Source organism: Castanea sativa, chromosome 7, assembly GCF_040712315.1.
Source record: "Castanea sativa cultivar Marrone di Chiusa Pesio chromosome 7, ASM4071231v1".
Taxonomy (NCBI): domain Eukaryota; kingdom Viridiplantae; phylum Streptophyta; class Magnoliopsida; order Fagales; family Fagaceae; genus Castanea; species Castanea sativa.
The window spans coordinates 36,433,861-36,453,461 of record NC_134019.1 but is presented as its reverse complement, the minus strand read 5'-3'; the positions used below and the strand labels follow the sequence as shown (position 1 = coordinate 36,453,461).

At 38.2% G+C, this 19,601-nt stretch overlaps 1 pseudogene; it reads right to left on the bottom strand.

Annotated features, from left to right (window-relative positions):
• Window positions 1–4,910: 4,910 nt before the first annotated feature.
• Window positions 4,911–5,443, bottom strand: LOC142605380 (17.5 kDa class I heat shock protein-like; annotated as a pseudogene).
• Window positions 5,444–19,601: the final 14,158 nt, after the last annotated feature.

Below are 19,601 nucleotides of genomic sequence, written 5' to 3'. Positions count from 1 at the left end.
CTTGATAAAGGAAGAAAAAAAGAAGAATAAAAAAAAAGTGAAAAAAGCGTTGAACTTAGTGGTCCTATTTTATAGCAAAACAAAAAGTGTCTTTATTTTTTATATATAATTTTTATTTTAAGAATTTAGTTTATAAGTAGATAAAGCAATTTAAAAATCAACAGGAGATTGACTTTATTTTTTAGACAATATTTTAGTGGGAGTAAGAGTTGTATTTTTACCAGATTTTTTTTTACTTTTGTCTCTACTTAAACAGTTAAATATACGGGTTTAGGGGCATTTTTTAACCAAAAAATGAGGATCTCAAAAAGGAAAAACCCCTTAAATTGTAGTGTAGACTATAGATGATTATATTTTAGAACTAGTTCTTTATTTATTTTTTATTATATGGGATAAAAATTTTATTTTAACTTAATCTAAGTGTATGTGTGTGCAAAGTTCCCTCTCGAGACTTGTACCCTGGTGTTCAAGACTTATATCCCAATGCGCAGTGATATATTTTAGAACTAGTAGCTAGTTTGCAATACGCAAAAAGGAAAAAAGAAAAAAAAAAGAGAAGTAAATAAAATAAAATATGATATATATAATTAATTAGGAATTAATTAGAGAATTTATAAAAAAAATGACTTATTTAATTTATTAAAATTAATTCAAAATAGATAACATCTAATTTAATGAAAATTTGTTTAGTGTTATGAACTTGGATTGCTTTATTGAAAAAGAACGCTTTGATTAGTTTAAATTGATATGTTTTGATATTATTTTGTAACTCTAAAATTCAAATTAAAAAATAGATATTAGAGTTGAGTATGTGACAATAAATTAATAATTTTAAATTTCTCAAAAAATTTACTCCTCCTTTCTCTGTCTATTGAAATTAAAATTAAAATTAACAGTATTTCAGACAAAGTCATTACCGAAATTCATTGTTTAATACCTAAAATTCAATAGTACAAAGAGAGACAATGACCATCTCATACATGATAATTATCCTTATACTAATTATTCAAATTTATTTATAGAATTAAAATTTTTAAAATATGTTATATATATATATATATATAGAGAGAGAGAGAGAGAGAGAGAGAGAGAGATATGAAAATAGTTCAATTAACGTATTAAGTTATGCAAAAAGGCTAGACAATTTTTTTAATGCATGTGTCACTTATAAAATATTAACTAACAATTTTTTTAAGGCTATATGTATTGTTAGTTAATATTTTATAAGTGACACATGCATTAAAAAAATTGTCTAGCCTAACAAGCTTGAAATAAGAGCATTTTTGTCTAAATATTTTTGCCATTCTTTTCTCCCCAATTTGGGGAGATTGTGTTTTGGTGGACTAGGAAAGAAAACTCTTAGAGCAATTTTTGTCATAGCGGAGGAGAAGCTTGTGACATGAGCATTTTTGTCTAGATATTTTTGCCCCCTTTTCTCTCCAATTTGGGGAGATTGTGTTTTGGTGGATTAGGAAAGAAAACTCTTAGAGCAATTGTATCAGTCTGACTAAATTTTTTCGTCTATTTTACACCAACAACCTATTTTTCTATTTCACAAGACCACTTTTACAAAACACACACATCAGAATATCTATTATACATTCTAATATATTTAAATAATATATTTTATTAATACCTATCTCTTTCATTAATATATATTTATTTCCCATCCCAAACGTCTCTCTCTCTCTCTCTCTCTCTCTCTGTCTCTCTCTCTCAATTCTTCTTTGCCTCTATTTCTCCCTAGACTCTCTTCCTTACTTATATCTCAAACTTAGAATTTACACATGCAGAAGATTTGGCAGTAGTAGCAGCAACAGCTCTGGCGGCGGCAACGACGGCAGATCCAACTGATTTTCGTTGGGTTTTTCATATGGGTTTCTTGTTGGGTTGGATTAAGTTTTTATTGATTTTGGTTTGGGTTTGGGTTTTCTGGTGGGTTTAGCTTGAATTTTGTTTGGCTTGATTTGAGTTGGGTTTTCTGATAGTTTGTTTGATTTGATGTTGATTTTGGGTCAATTTTGTAGTGGATTATCAACTGTTGAAATGAGTTGCGGTGGTGCAGAGTTGGTGGTTCGATGTTTGTCATCTTCTTCTTTTTCTTTGCTTGGATGCTGTAGCTATTGAGAAAGAGAGGGAGAACCTGAAAGGTGAGAGAGAAAAAAGAATAAAATATTGATATACATAGCTACGGTAACCGTGCATGTTTGCATGGTTACTATAGCATGTGTGTATATATACACATTTTTACGCCCACTGATGTGGGTAGTTTTGGAGAAATATTGTCTAAATTTTGACACATTTTCTATTCTAGAGGCACTGGTGTGGATGATCTTGGGCCTTACCAAATTCTTTTTCCTTTTTCACTTTCAACCAAACAACCACAAGCTTCATTTTCTCTCCCCCATTTTCCATACTTTCCATAATTATTCCAACCAAATGAAACCTAAGAGACAAGATAAAAAAAGAAATAATTGTATGCAATGTTAGAAATAATATAATGCGTGGGTTCCAGTTAGCTTAACTAGTAAAGTCTCTAATGGTTGAATAAGAGATTTAAGGTTCAATCTCCACCTATACAAAAAATTGATTAGTGTCTTGGTCTGATAATAAAAAGCTACTATCAAGAGTCTTACTGTCATATTTTGTTTCTTGTCATTATATTTCCTCTATTTTACAATAAATTGGACCTAAATAAGATTTATCCTCTTAAACTAAATGTCAATTTGACTTGGCAAGCTGAAATAAAGCTCAAGTCTGTGAGAGGAAATATACCATATTTTAGGTGTATCTTTCCTCCCTTCATAGTTGTTGGGACCCACCAGCTATAAGAGGGGAGAAATATACACCTGAAACAGAGTGTATTTTCTCTATATGAAGGCCCAAAACTCCTTCCTTCCTACTTGGGCCTACTGATCTTCTTCCATGCCACTTAGAGCATTACCTTCAGGTGTGCCAAATGCCAAATATTTGGCACTTGGCACACCAAACACCAAAAAATCTTTCTCATGAGGTGTTCTAAATCCTATAAATTTTGACACACGTGAATTGTATCATTCCATCTTAGGAACAGTACAGACATATGTGCTAAAAAAAATATTTTTTATTCATTTCCTCTCTTTTCTTTTATTACTTTTCTTTCTTCTCTCTCTTACTTTTTTTCTTCTCTCTTCCTCTGCTTGTTCCTTATCTCCTATCATTCCCTCTTCCCTTTTTCTTCTTCTTTCTTTTCCAGCATCTTCACCACATGGCTTCAGGTTCTCCTTTTTATTTTATTTTATTTTTTTTTTCCGTTCACTTTCTATGCGCCTCTTTCTTTCTCTTTTATTTTTTTTCTTGTCACTCTCTCTCTCTCTCTCTCTCTCTCGTCCATAGCCTTGGTCGATCTGATTTCGATTCGATTCGATATTTGCAGATGCCCTGGAGGGACTCCGGCGATGGGGTCGTTGAGGATCTGAAGCTTAGCTCGCCGATTTGAAGCAGAGCTTGCCAATCTTTGCTTGCCAATCTCGTCGCTGATGGTTGATTGAGTTTGGTCATTAATTGATCTGTTAGGTTGGGGTTTTGTTGAAGATTTTGAGTTTTTTTTTTTAAATTTTTATTTTGTTGAGGTTTTTGGATTTGGAATTTGTTGGAGGATCCGGTGATTGTGGTTGTAGTTTGTGACGGTGGTTGTTGTTGTGGCAGTGGTCATTGATTGATTTGTTGGATTGGGGTTTTGTTGAAGATTTTGAGTTTTTTTTTTTTTTTTTGTTTTTACAAATTTTGTTGAGGTTTTGGATTTAGAATTTGTTGGAGGATCCGGTGATTGTGGTTGTAGCTTGTGGCAGTGATTGTAGCGGTGGTTTTTGGTTCTTGGGTGTTGGCGACTGCCACTAGGCTATGTATTTGTATATTGGCTGGGTTTTGAATAAATATATTATTTAATGTGTTGTATATATTATTTTAATGTCTATAATGAAAGAATAGAATATGTGATGAATGGTGTATTATAAAATGATATGGTAAAATAATAATGTAGGTTTTTAGTGTGTTAAAATGACATTTTTTATAGAAGAGCTGATGTGAATGCTCTAAGAATAATAAATTTTTTTACCTTCCAGCCCAATTCTTTTTGGATGGTTTCCACCACAAAATCGTATCCCCACGGTCATTCAAGTATATTCCTCTTGAGCCTTAAAAATAGCCCACAAATTTTGAGTACTCTCAAACTTTCACTCAGAACCTCTTCTGAAGCTCACTCACTTCCACTCTTTCGTTCCTCTACTCAATAAAACCTTTCTGTCTACTTTCTATGTTTTTTGGTGGGTATAAATGTTATATTTTGTAGACTTTCTTCTTTCTAGGTTAAAATGACATATTTTTTGTGAAGTACCGAGTACGTGCATATTTGTGAGCTTCCAACTTGGTAGTAGGATTTTTCAGCCATAAGGCCCATAACACTTGAGGCTCGGAAGCTCAACAAAAAATATATGAACCCAAAATGCAACCAACTGTTGATAATTTTGTGGTCTAAATTACCAAATGTACCATCTAAATTTAAATAAAACTCAATTCAGTGCTTAAATTTCAAATTTTTTTTAGAAAGCTTAAATTTCAAATCATTCAATGCAGTCCTCAAACTTTTAATTTTATTCAACCTTTAATCCTCCTGTTGAAAATGCATGTTAAGTGCCCAAAAATGTAGTCTTAAAAATCCATTCAAGAGGATTTCACAAAAGAAGGACATAAGGACCAAAAATACTTGAACATCAATAAAATTAGCCAAAAAGTATTATTTGCATAGATATTTAATATTTTAAGCAAACACTTCGCACACACAGCTGAGATAATCATGTTTCTCAAAGCACATACACACAGACACACTTTTCCATTCCATGAAACTCATAGAACATGACCCACAAACAAAATCAACCAGAGATTTCAACGGCCTTGACATCAGGTTTCTTCTCCTCCACTTTGGGAACAGTAACAGTGAGAACCCCATTCTCCATCGCAGCCTTGATCTGATCCATCTTCACATTCTCCGGCAACCTGAAACTCCTCACAAACTTGCCACTGCTCCGCTCGACACGATGCCATGTGTCATTCTTGTCTTCCTCTCTCCACTAATCCGAACCACTCTGTCATCTTCGACCTCGACTTTCACTTCCTCCTTGTTGAGCCCAGGAAGATCAGCCTTCAACACGTGAGCTTCTGGGGTCTCTTTCCAATCAATACTAGTGTTGACAAAAGCAGAATTCTCTTTGGAAAATTGGGTTGGGAAATCCTTGAATGGGCCCCATACGTTTAGAGAGAATGGGTCGAAGATATTGCTGCGTTGGCCACTGAAGAAGCTTGGAATCATCGACATTTTTGAACTTTGATGTTGTTGTGAATAACTGTAGAGACTCAGATTTTTGCTGAATTTTTTTCGATGGTTGAGGAATTTGATGGGTTGGGTATTTATAAAGATGAATAAGAGGATTCTAGTGTAGCCTAGGCCCTGTTTTTTGTTTTGAGATTTTTGGGTTCTTTGGAACTTTCTAGGACTATTGAGAACTATGTAGGAGCTACTTTTTGGGCACGTTCATAGGACCTAATTGAATCGTCTGATTAGCTTAAATTGATATGTTTTAACATTATTTTGTAACTCTAAAATTCAAATTAAAAAATAGATATTAGATTTGAGCTTCTGACAATAAGTTAACAATTTCAAAAGTTATAAAAAAGTTAACAATTTTAAATGTCTTAAAATTTTTACAATTTCTGTTTTTACTCTATCAAAATTAAAATTAGAATTAATAGTACCAAGAGAGACAATGACCATCTTATACATTATATTTATTCTAATACTTATTATTCAAATTTATTTTTGGAATTAAAATTTTTTAAAATACATTTTATATATAAATGAAAATAGTTATTCAAAAAGGCAAGACAAATTTTCAAATGCGTGTGTCACTTAAAAAATATAAACTAAAAATAAATATTACATTTGCTTATAATTATCCAAAATAAAAAATGATAAAATCCTATTTAAGATAGAATATGTCACAAACTTGCAAGAAATATTAAGTAAATTAGAGATGTTAGTAGTAACACTACAAAAAACGCGCTTTTGGGCCGCGTTTTTTAGCCGCGTTTTTGTAAAACGCAGCTACAGACAGGGGTTTTGAACTGCGTTTTACAAAAACGCAGCTCCAGGAATCACCTATAGCCGCGTTTACAAAACGCGGCTATAGACCCGCACTGAAGCCGCGTTGGTTAGTGCGTTGCGTTTGGCGGGTATAATTTCAGCCGCGTTTTCGAAACGCGGCTATGAGAGATTTCTTTATTTATTTTTTAATTGAATTCTGGAGCCGCGTTTAAAAAACGCGGCTCCGGCCGACGAAAATGCGTTTCATTAAACGCAGCTCCTAAAAGGTTGAAGCCGCGTTTGATTAAACGCGGCTCCGGACATGTTGAAGCTGCGTTTAATCAAACGCAGCTTCAACATGTCTGGAGCTGCGTTTAATCAAACGCGGCTTCAACCTTTAGTATAAATAAAAAAAAAAAAAAATCCCCTAAATCAAACTAAACCTATTCGCAAGAAAACCCTAAATCAGAAACGCCTCCTCCATCGACTCCTTCTTGCTGTCTCTCACTCACCTGCCCAAACCCCTCCTCCACTCCCGTGACTGCACGATCTCTGACCAAGAGGCGCACCAGGACTGGGTCTCGTGCACCAAATCTGCCCCAACACTCTCCAACCCACCATCGTTTCGCCCGATGGGTCGCTTTGTGCCAGTGGTGGGAAAGATGAGGTGATCCTTTTGTGGGATTTGGCTGAGGGGAAGAAGCTGTACTCGGTTGACTTGGGTGCCATTATTGAGGAGAGCAAGAGCAGAGCACGGAGCAGAGCATTAAGATCTGGGATTTGGAGAGTAAGAGCATTGTTGAGGATTTGAAGAAGGTATAATTTTGGTAAGAGCAATTGTTTTTGAATTTATATTGTGTGTTTATGTTGATTTCAGTTATTCATTAATCAATTGAAGCGAAATTTTTTAAACTTTTTTAATGTTATGATTATGAACACGGAAAAGAATCTAAACACAACATATATGTTCTTAATTTGTTTCTTGCTTGGATTGTGAGTAGAATTTTAAACTCTGACAAAGCGATTACATAATTTTATGATAATCCCTAAGTATTATCACTCGTTGCTGGTGTTATGTATGGTCTTACAAGCATGTATTTTCTTTGGTGTTATGGTTCGTTTAATTCTTGTTGCCTCTCTGCTTGTAGGTCTTATTAGTGCCATCGCGTTTTACTGCAACTATAAAGAATTTCACTCTCGTAGCAAGGGCCAGGAATAACAATAAGGTTACCACTATTCTTCTAAATACTTGTTTAAGCTTTTTGTTTTGGTTATAGAAAGTAGTAGTGCATTTATCTCACATGTGCTCTTCTAAGTGGTTTGTTGTTAGTCAAATTCCTATTGCATTGCATCTGTTGTGAATGACCTTTCAAATCATTGTCCATGGTGTGGATGAAACATGGTTACATGCTTGGGGCTTTTTTTTATTGTTTTTTTGTTGGGTGTGTTATCATTAGTTAAAACAAGTATGATCAAAGGTGTATATGGCTATGTGCTGTTGAGCCTTAGCTCAACTGGTAAGTATTTCATATGCACCAGCTATAAATATCGATATTAGATTCTAGTTACTTGTCAAGCCGCCAAATGCATCAAGCTACCCCTGAATCTATCATTAATCTAACAAAAGATATGATTTTAAAAAGCCTATACTAAATTTAGTTAAAAACTGGACGAATATCTCAATCTTATTATCAAAACTCTTGTTTTGATTATACATTGATTAATCATATTCAGGTGTATCTTTATTAAAGTATGATGGGGTGACATCCTATCAGTCTTGATAAAGCACCATCCATCTTTACCTATATTACTTAAATTTTGTAGCAATTTAAGATATTCAACAAGTTGCAAAGCTTCTTATAGAAAAAATAACAAAGTGAAATATAATGACTTAATCAAGTCATTTGAATCACTAATTTGAACAAAGTTTAGAAAAGGCCTATATATATTATTTATAAACTTATTTGAGCAGTAGTCTTGATGTACAAATTAATAATCCTACACAGATCTATTTAGATGGGTAAATTCCCATCATAGTTTATCCCTTATTAAATTTATACCTGCATAAAGAAAATCCAAATACTTGCTAGTCAACCAGGAGGTTCCTCCTATCCAATAATGTGTTAAATTCATGGCTCGCCTCAAGTTTAAAATAACTATGTTATTTGCTTATTGCGTCATGGGGGGTTTAGCTTAGCACAATAGGGAGAAAAGTTGATGTTGTTCTTTTATTGCTTCAATTAGGTAACGAGTATTACGTTTAGTGGTTTAGTGGGCTTTGTTAATTGATTAAAACTTAATTTTGTAGTCTTGAATGATGAATGATCTTCAATATAGTAATGTTGATTTGAGCTTAATTAGTTCAAATAGCCATCATTAAAAAAAAACTTGGATGATTTGAATCCATAGGAATTAATGTTCCTTTGTAATTACGCGTGGTAATGCTTGAAACCCACTTTACTTAATTTCATTACTTAAATTTATTCCATTTTAGCCAAATCAACGTATATATAATTATGACATACAACTCCTTTTAAAAAGGGCATGCAGTGGGATATTAATGTTTAATATGATATGATAAGTGCATATTTAATGAGATGCACTTTTAGCAACTAACAAAGTTTGCTAAATTTAATAGCCTTTTTGATGCAAGTGTCAATAAATTTATGCATATTATAGGTATTATCAGCTCCATTCACTCTGTGAATAACTAAAACGCACTAAATCATGCATAATACAAAAAGCTATCGTGAAATTGTTGGGTATAAGTCTTCCCAAAAAACTAGTGAAGCACCTTTTACTTATAGACCTTAATACCATTTGAAAAGAGACTAGCTAGCTTTTTAAGGGTGGTCCTATACTCCCATATGCAAGAAGTCATGCTGCCTTTATGAAAGTAATCTTTTACTAATTCTTTTGGTTTTTTTTTTATTTTTATTTTATAATATCTTTTAGTTTTACTAATTATTTTTTATTGTTTTTTTAAGTAATTCATTTTGATTGTTGGCCACGATATTATACAAATATTTAAATAAAAATAAAAATAGATTTCAATTGAATAGATTTAAAAAATAGATTTAAATAAAAACATAAATATTATACAATTAATATTTAAATAAGAGAAATCCCCACTAAAAATTATCGCAAACTCCAAAATGTGTTGTGCTTGTCCGAGATTAGGTCTTACTATTGCACACTATGAGTTTAAGCTAGGTTTCAATTGAATCTATTTCAAATTAAATTGAAGTATTTGATAGAAATGACACTATCTAGAATTTCAAGTTTTTTATCTATATTTTATATTAAAAATACTCTATGCATTGAAAAATCCTCATAGTGGCCCCATTTTGCATGAAATACATTTAACATGCAAATAACATAGTTAATATTTCATGATTTTGGCACGATCACCATCATATTATTACAAAGAAATTAATTCAATTGAGACCAATTTTTTTAAAAACACACAAATATCAAATTGTTGGTTTTACAAATAAGTGTTCAACAAGAACTACCGTTGAGATATTGGAAGAAACTAATAATTGTTCATTAAAATGTTGATCATGAAAATTTAGCCAATGTTGCATTGGCTAGCTTTAAGGTGGATCATGAAACACTCATGCAAGAAGCAGTCACCCAATTATTACCATTGGCGAAATGAAAATTTAGAACTCATAAAGTGACCTAATAAATAAATAAAACTCACTTTTTTTATCAATATAATCTAACATTATGTCAATGAAACTAAGACACTCATTTAGATTGAAAAAAATGGGATGGATATACTGAAGAACATAAAAAATCATGTTATTGGAGAAAGAATCGTAAAAGGAACAGTTATGGGATTTCAAAAAGTTCCTGAACGTAATTAGGCTTGAGCGATTTCATGACAACTTTGACGATCATAAATAGGAAATTTAGGAGATCAGTTTGAAAACCATGAAGTAAAAAAAAATCATATGGTGTTGTAAACCTTCATTTTTGGACAAGTAAATGAAACTTTGATGTCCATCCCAATTTAAATTCTACCCAACAAATCTCCTATAAATTTTTCATTTTGAAGGCTGTAAAATCTATGTTTTTGTTAGCTTAATGTCATGCCAGATTTACAAACAATTAGTTTCTCATTTTAATGTATCTTTATCTGTTGGCAAATTGATATGTTCTTATTTCAATATTCTTTTATACCCACAATATATATATATATATATATATATATAGTAAGACTCAAACCATGTGTATTTTTAAACGTGAGAAATTAATGAGTTGAGCTACCCACTCCCTTAATGAGAAACAAATAGTAGCCTTTTGTCCATTTCCCATCCAATCTTTTATATCATTGAGAGGAGATTTCTACTGTCACTTCTTACGCAATTTATGAGTGCTAGAAAGTTAAATGGTTTGGAAACCATTATAGCTATCTCAAATCCAAATCCTTCGGTGGTTTTTCATTGGCGGCACAACAATGGTAACTTTGGTAAGCTGGGTGGAGTAAATACTTGGAGTAGTCGGTTGTTAGCTGGAACTTGGAGGGTTCAAGTACACAAGGAGATATAGGCTTGGAGAGTTTATAGTCATTCATGTACTACAACTATTCATAATAGTGAATTTTTCGATGGTGGTGTTATCGAAAAGGTATTTTCACTTGGGTGATTGGGTTTTCCTCTTCAAAAATGTGGTTTTTTTTTCCCACATTTTCATATTGCTTTTTACATGCTTTAGTTCATTATTGAATATGTTTGCAATATGAAATTTGGCTAAATACTTTGTAGGGAAAGAAGACCCAGGAACATATATTGGGCCATGGGCCTTGTCCAAGGACATTTAGTTGTTCGAGGACAAGGAGACGTTAGGGAATAAATACAAATCAGTGAATTATGGAAAGTTTTGGCCATAAGGGTTTGGGAGAGTATTCAGAGGAGGAATGCTTCCTCGGCTTAGCAAAGCAGAGGTTAGAAGATTTGATCTATAAACACTGTAGCAACAAGAACTAAAATTGTAATCAAGTCCAAAAGAAATATATCCAAAAACTGTTCACTTCGGACTTTGCCGAGGAAGGATTTTTCTTTACACATAGCTTCAATTTCTTTGCTTTCTTTATCATCTTTAGTCCATTGTGAGACTTATTTAATTCATTGAAGCTTATTTTTTAGCCCACTCTCTACAAATTCATTGCATTGGGCTCTTTAGGCCTTAATCCTATCACCCTTTGGGCTTAGGATCCAAATCACCCCCTTAGACACTTATATTGCACTAATTTGTAATTGTAGACTAAAAGTGTTTAAGCCATTAAAACCTAGATGGTGTTTGGTTTATTTTTGAATTTGTTTAATTGAATTTTTTTTATAAAATTTTATTGTTAGTGTGGGGGTGATAGGCCCAGGAGTACATATCTATGTATCTATTGGGCCAGAGGCCCAATCCGAGGACATTAAGTGATTCGAGGACGAGAAAATATCTTCTTAAGAATTCGTGTTGGAAAGTAAAGAGGTAAAGTCTGATCAAGATCACCCGAGAAGGTGGTTCGAGGAGGAATACTTCCTTCACTAAGTAAAGCCAAGGTCGGAAGGTGTGGTCTGCCCGAGAACCGGTCGTAAGGAACCCTACTTCAGATGGCCTAGTAAGATGGTGGGAGACCCCGCGAAGAGGAATCAGAATCTCTTTTGTCAGTACCATCAAGACGTGGGTCATACTACCGAGAACTGTCGGACCCTCTGGAACCACTTGGAGTAGCTTGTCAGTGAAGGAAAATTAAAGCAGCACCTGTACCAACCTAACGGGCAGGGCAGTCAGTCCGGCTCGAATAATCAGAAGAATAATTCATCTCGGCCGCCCTTGGGAACGATCAACGTTATCTTCGCTGCGTCTGGCAGGACCGGCTCATGTCCCACCAGGGTGATGGCAGTTTCGCACTCTCAGGCCGATGAGGCGGGCTCCAAGCTGAAGAGGTTGTAGGTGAATGTTCCCGTCTTGGGATTTTCAGAGGAGGATAAGGTAGGGACTATCCAACCCCATGAGGACGCCCTGGTGGTCACTCTGATGATAGGGAATTATGATGTAAAAAGGGTGATGATTGATCAAGGCAGCGGCGCGGATATCATGTATCCTGATTTATTTAAGGGGCTAAGGTTGAAATTGGAAGATCTCACTCCTTATGACTCGCCACTCATAAGCTTTGAAGGTAAAACCGTTGTACCAAAGGGATAGATTCGGTTACCCGTGCAATCTGGCTCGAAAACGGTTGAGGTGGATTTTATTGTGGTCGATGCATATTCCCCATACACAGCCATCCTTGCCAGGCCCTGGCTGCACGCTCTGGGTGCTGTCTCCTCCACCTTGCATGTTAAGGTCAAGTTCCCTTCGGGGGAGTACATTGAAGAGATTCTAGGCAGACAATCGGTGGCCCGGCAATGCATATCGGCTGCAGTGCTGCATCAGGCCGAAACAGAGTCCTCGACCTCGGTTGTGAAAGACTTATAGCAATTAACGACTCTGGATGCGCCCAACATGGTGACAGTAGAGGAGGCCATATGCGAAGACTTGGAGAAGTTTTTGATAGCGGATGATCCTGAAAGGTTCTTTCAAGTTGGCGTACGTTTACCATGTCAAGAAAAGATGGAGTTGCTGGAGTTTTTGAAGGATAACATCGATGTCTTTGCATGGGATCCCTATGAGGCTCCGGGGGTAGACCCAAGCTTCATTTTTCATCATTTGAATGTCAATCCTGCTATTCTTCCTAGAAGGCATCCCCCTCGACGTTCCTCCAAGGAGCACTCCGAAGCCATTAAAGAAGAGGTGCTCAAGCTCAAGAGGGCTGGGGTTATTAAGGAAGTTTTCTACCCGGAGTGGTTGGTGCACACGGTTGTGGTCAAAAAGAAAAATGGAAAGTGGAGAGTATGTGTGGACTTCACAGATTTAAACAAAGCCTGCCCAAAGGACTCGTTCTCGATGGCGCGCATCGATCAGCTTGTGGATGCCACAGTCGGACATCCTCGGATGAGTTTTTTGGATGCCTTCTAGGGTTATCACCAAATTCCATTGGCGGCAGAGGATCAGGAGAAAACTGCCTTTATTACTCCAACAGGGAACTATCACTATAAAGTGATGCCGTTCGGATTGAAGAATGCTAGGGCTACTTACCAAAGGATGATGACCAGAATGTTTGAATTGCAACTTGGAAAGACCATTGAGATATACGTGGATGACATGGTAGTTAAGAGTAAGACGATACCTGTGCACATGAAAGATTTGGAAGACACTTTTCAGGTACTTAGAAAGTACAAGTTGCGTCTTAACACCTCGAAGTATTCTTTTGGTGTAGGTTCTGGAAAGTTCCTAGGTTATATGGTTACTCATAGAGGGATAGAGGTGAATCCGGCACAGGTCAGAGCTATTCAAAGCTTATAGCCACCTCGGAATCCAAAGGAAGTTCAGAAATTGACCGGAATGATCGCTACTCTCAGCAGGTTCATCTCTCGGTCAGCTGACAGATGCAGGCCTTTTTTCCAACTGTTGAATAAGTGGAGGGGGTTCCAATGGTCCAATGATTGCGTTGTAGCCTTCTAACAACTTAAGGAATATCTTTCCCGGCCACCCATTATGTCTCGGCCTGAAGTAGATGAGGTCCTGTTTGCGTATCTAGCAGTGGCTGTCCATGCGACCAGCCTGGTCCTCATAAAGGACGACGGTGGGGTGCAAAGACCGGTCTACTACGTCAGTAAATCCTTGAATGAAGCCGAGGTGTGTTACCTACTTTTGGAGAAAGCGCTTTTAGCCGTAATTCATGCCATGCAGAAACTTCCTCACTATTTCCAGTCCCACACCGTTGTAGTTTTGACCCAACTGCCTCTCAAGTCAGTGTTGCGCAGTGCTGACTACTCTAGAAGGGTGGCTAAATGGGAAACTATTTTGGGAGATTTTGATATTAAATACATGCCGCGCACCTTGGTGAAGGGCCAGGTTCTTGCAGATTTGGTGGCAGAGTTCGCAGAACCATTGTTAGAAGAGACTGTGAAGGAATCACACATGAATGAAAAATCAGTTGGCGTGATCAAGGGCATAGGACCTCCTACTTGGAAAGTGTCCGTTGATGGGGCAGCTAACTAGAGAGGGTCTGGTATCAGACTTGTCCTGGTATCCCCCAAGGGAATTGTCTTCGAAAAATCTCTGAGGTTGGCGTTCTCGACTACTAATAACGAGGCCGAGTATGAAACAGTCTTGGTCGGCATGAACATGGTGTATAGGATGGGCGGAAAGGGAGTTCATATGCTCTCAAATTCTCAGTTAGTGGTCGGCCAGGTGACAGGGACCATGGAGATCAGGGATCCAAGAATGCAAGAATACTTAACCCAGGTCAAACGTTTACAATCTAAATTTGATTCCTTTATCCTGTCTCACGTTTCTAGAAGTGGAAATACCCATACAGACTCTTTGGCTACCTTAGCGACATCCTCGGCTCAGTGCTTGCCTAGGATTATCCTTATCGAAGATTTGCTAGAGCCAACTCTTACCACTGTTAGTGCAGCCCGTATCCATTTAATAAGGCCTGGACCTAGTTGGATCGACCCTGTGATATCTTTTCTGAAAAACGACATTCTTCCCGAGAACAAGTTTGAAGCAGACAAGATCCGTCGAAAGGCACCACGTTTCCGGTTGTCCGAGGACCAGAAACTGTATAAACGATCCTTCTCCGGACCATACTTGTTATGCGTACACCCCAAATCAACGGAGACACTTTTGAAAGAACTGCATGAGGGAATTCGTAGAAGCCATACTGGGGGAAGGTCCCTAGCCCATAGGGCCCTGACTCAGGGATATTGGTGGCCCAATATGCAGAGAGAAGCTCAGGACTATGCAAGAAAGTGTGACCAATGCCAGAGGTTCGCTCCTAACATTCATCAGCCTGGAGGAGTCCTTAATCCTCTCTCCAGTCTTTGACCTTTCGCTTAATGGGGATTGGACATAGTAGGACCATTTTCGAGGGCTGTAGGAAACAAAATGTGGCTGCTCGTGGGAACCGACTACTTCACTAAATGGGTGGAGGCTGAGCCCTTAGTAAATATTAGGGACGTTGATTCCAAGAAGTTTATTTGGAAGAACATCATCACTAGATTTGGGGTACCCCACGCACTCTTTTCGGACAATGACGTTCAGTTTGATAGTAGAGCTTTTAGGAAGTATTGTAGTGACATAGGTATATTAAATAGATACTCTACTCTAGTTTACCCTCGGGGAAATGGGCAGGCCGAGGCCGTTAACAAGGTCATAGTTAGTGGACTCAAGAAAATGCTGGATGACGCGAAAGGCAGATGGGTAGAAGAGCTACCACATGTTTTATGGACGTATCGAACTACACCGCGCAGATCCACTGGAGAAACGCCATTCTCTATGACTTACGGAGCTGAAGCGGTGATACCCTTAGAGTCCGGTTTCCCCACGCTAAGGACAAGTTCTTTTAGTTCAGAAAACAACAACGGCCTCCTAGAGAAAAGCCTGGATTTAGTTGAGGAACGACGAGAGGCAGCCATGGTCCAAATGGCTTATTATCAGCAGAAGCTTAAACGAGGGTATGATGCCCATGTGAAGCTAAGGCCACTAGCGCCTGGGGATCTGGTGTTGAGAAAAGTTGTGGGTACTGCTAAAAACCCAGCTTGTGGAAAGTTAGGACCAAATTGGGAAAGACCATATCAGATTATTTCTGTAGTAGGCATAGGGTCATATCAACTAGTTGATCTAGATGAAAAAGTTGTACAACGCCCGTGGAATGTAAACAACCTTCGAAGGTATTATTATTAATAAAAGGTACTTTTGTCGTTCGTGGTTTAAATTATGAATGTATATGGTCTTATAAATTACAACTACTATGAAGTATCAAACAGAAACTTGGTGATGCATGGTTCTTGGACCACATACCTTGTGAAAATTGATATATCATGAAGTATCAAACAGAAACTTGGTGATGCATGGTCCTCGGACCACATACCTTGTGGAAATTGATATCTTATCATTTGTTAAACAGAACCTTAGTTATGTCGGGTCCACAGACCTTCTACTTTGGGGAAATTAACATCTTAAGTTACTACTATGAAGTATCAAACAGAAACTTGGTGATGCATGGTCCTCGGACCACATACCTTGTGAAAATTGATATCTTATCATTTGTTAAACAGAACCTTAGTTATGTCGGGTCCACAGACCTTCTACTTTGGGGAAATTAACATCTTAAGTTACTACTATGGAGTATTAAACAAAAACTTGGTGATGTATGGTCCTCGGACCACATACCTTGTGGAAATTGATATAGTACTAAGTATCAAACAGAAACTTGGTGTTGCATGGTCCTCGGACCACATACCTTGTGGAAATTGATATCTTTTCATTTGTTAAATGAAACCTTAGTTATGTTGGGTCCACAGACCTTCTACTTTGGGGAAATTAACATCTTAAGTTACTACTATGAAGTATCAAACAGAAACTTGGTGTTGCATGGTCCTCGGACCACATACCTTGTGGAAATTGATATAGTACTAAGTATCAAACAGAAACTTGGTGTTGCATGGTCCTCGGACCACATACCTTGTGAAAATTGATATAGTACTAAGCTGGAAATGTAGGGTCCTCGAACCCCGCACTTTACTAAAATTAACGTTTCAGGTTACAAATTCTAAGTATCACATTGGTTTGCAAAGTGGGGTACTACTTACTATCTAAACCAAGTTTGTTTGTGTCAGGTTCTTGAACACTTTAATTTTTTTAAATTTTATAAAAAAAGTTCATGTTGTATTTATATGGAGATTTTGATGAAGTACTTTTGATCATTTTATGCCTCAAATTGAATTCCAAGTTAGCTCGTTAGGCGTCCATTATTGCGCCATACTTGCTACACTCCTAAGATGTAATTTGCGAGGTACAAGGCAAGTATGCATACTGTTGTTTAAAGTTATAATTGATCAACTACTGAAAGTGGAGTTAGTTGTTCCATTCATTCTTTCGTTGTGCGCTAATAAGAACTCTTATAGTAAAAACGAGGATAAAATAAATAGAAGTCCAATAGAAATAAAAAAAACTGACTTTCATTAATTTACAATGCAAAGAAAGTTTTGATTACAAGAAAGAAAAGGCCCTAGGCTCGACCCTAAACTCTAGGAAGAGGGTCTTGCTTGGAAGTGCTGGTTGCCTCAGTGCTTTTAAGCTCCATTTCAAAGGAAGATAAGACTTGTTTTCCTTTGTCTATCGTGGCTGGTGGGGGCACAATGGGCTAAGTGCTTTGATTTGAAGCCTTCTCGGCACCTTCACCCTGTTCCTTCTCTTTATTGGAACTTGTAGGTTCTGTAGGAGCAGGAATGGGCTCAAGGATCACAGGAGGGAGTGCAGAAGGAGCTGTCTCAGGGGCGGGAGCGACAGTAGGAGGCTCTTCTATCTCCTGTATGTCTAGGGGAAGCCAAACGTTCTCGGGCTTCCTCAGCTCGGAAGTTGAAGGAATCCCTACTACGTTTAAGGCTTCCCCCCATACCTACTGACAGTATTCTCGGCACAAAGCCGCGAACTCCTCTGTCAGCTGATCGTTTGTCGCCGCTGCCCCTTCCTTGTAACCAGCCCTCTTCGCAGCCTCCAGCGAATCCTTGAAGGTACGAGCTTCCTCCTTCATCTTCGCAAGCTCCTTCTCCAAGTCAGAGCATTCCTACTGAGCTTTGGAGAGCTTTTCATCCTTTTGGTGAAGAAGCTTGCGCTGCCCCTCCACTTGGGTCCTCATGGTTCTCAGGCTGGCCTCGACGCCGTCTCTTTTTCTTTTTAGATTCGCTAGCTGAGAGGTGAGTTTCTCGTTTTCTGCGATAGCCTGGCCTAGGGACTTCTCAGTCTTTATCCGAATCTCCTGTTCCATTCCAACCCTCTTCCGAGAATCCTCCACGAACTTCTCGGTGGCAAAAACTTCCTGGACGGCCTGTGACAGAGTATCGGAAAGTCAGACGCATAAAAACATCCACTAATAGTGAAACATCGTGCAAAACAAAATGGAGATAGGGAGTAAAACTTACCAGGGCCAAGTCCCTTTTCAAAGAAAGGAACAGCTGAGGCTGGCTCATTTTTTCCAAGGCTTCCATATCCTTGGGCAGCAGAAGGGGACGTTCCAACGCATCGGCCAGGTGGAGGGCATGGCCTTGTTGGAACGCCTTAATGTTGGACTGGCAAGAGATTGGTGCCCTGTCCAGTTTCAACTCGGGAGACTAGGTAGCCGGTGCTCGGCGCACTTCGGCCAGGTCCCTTATCTCCCCGCTTTCTACTGAACGAGCACGTCCCTTGCCTTTGTCCAGTTTCTGCTGCTGAGCTTGCTGTGGCTGTTGTTTCAGTTTCTTCTGTTTTTCGCCACTAGCCTTCTCGGCCTTCTCTTTCCTCTTCTTCTTCGGTTCCTAGACGGGAGGCGTAGGGTCGGCTGGAGGAGGGGGTGGTGGCAAAGACGGAGGAACTTGAGATCCCCTTGCTCCTTTTTTGGCGATTTTCTCGCCCCGCTTATTTATCAGCCCTTTTAGTTTGTCCATCTCTTCCTCTTCGGAGCTGGAATCTGGGCGGGTGACTATCAGGCCTTCTATCCCAAAGGTCTCGGCGGGCTCGTCCTCCTCGTCCGAGAGGACGACAAACGGGTTTCCTCGGGGTCTTTCGATGTCCTCGAGCTGAAACTGGTCTATCTCCTCGTCCAACGAATGCGACGAGGACGCTTGTTCTTCCGGGACAACGGTCGTCTGAGAGTGCGTCGAGAGAGGGATTGCCATGATGGGCCGCGTGTATAGGATGGTGTTGAGTTCGTCAGGAATGTCGTGGTCTGCAAGAAAATGCGGCCTTGCTATGTTTATTTTCCTGCGTCGCCTGTCCCCTGCGATAATCGCGTTTTTTATCTCTTGGAAGTCCGAGGATAGGGGGTCGTATCCTAGTATCAAATGAGCCGCCCCTACTTGTAAGTCTTCACTCACAAATACTTTTGAGCGGAGAACGCGGTTTAGGTCGGCGACGTTGCAATGGCTCAATTGCGGGCGTACGTGTTGTTTGTCTGTGAAAAAAGACACCCAATGAGACAAACATGGTCAGATCTGCGATGAATGTGAAAAAAACGGAAACAATAATGTACAGTATGAAATAAAGTATTAAAAGGTGTTGAGATTGAATCACATGGTAGAAAAACTAACTCCTAAGGAGTCATACCTGGGTCTCCCCATACGAAAGGGCAGTGAGGGCCGTCGTGCCAGTTGCCTGAGGCGATGAGGTAGTCGTCCTTCATGCCTTTATTGGACTTAGGCAAACAGGAGATCAACCTAACTACACTAGACCGCGACTTGATGTAATACCCTACACTCTTGAGTTTGTGGCATTCGTACATGTAGGCAACATCGTGTCAGGTGAGGTTCAAGCCCATCTGCTCATTTAGAGCGTCGACACTTCCTAAGACCCTAAACGCATTGGGTGCGCATTGGTCTAGGCATAACCTATGATT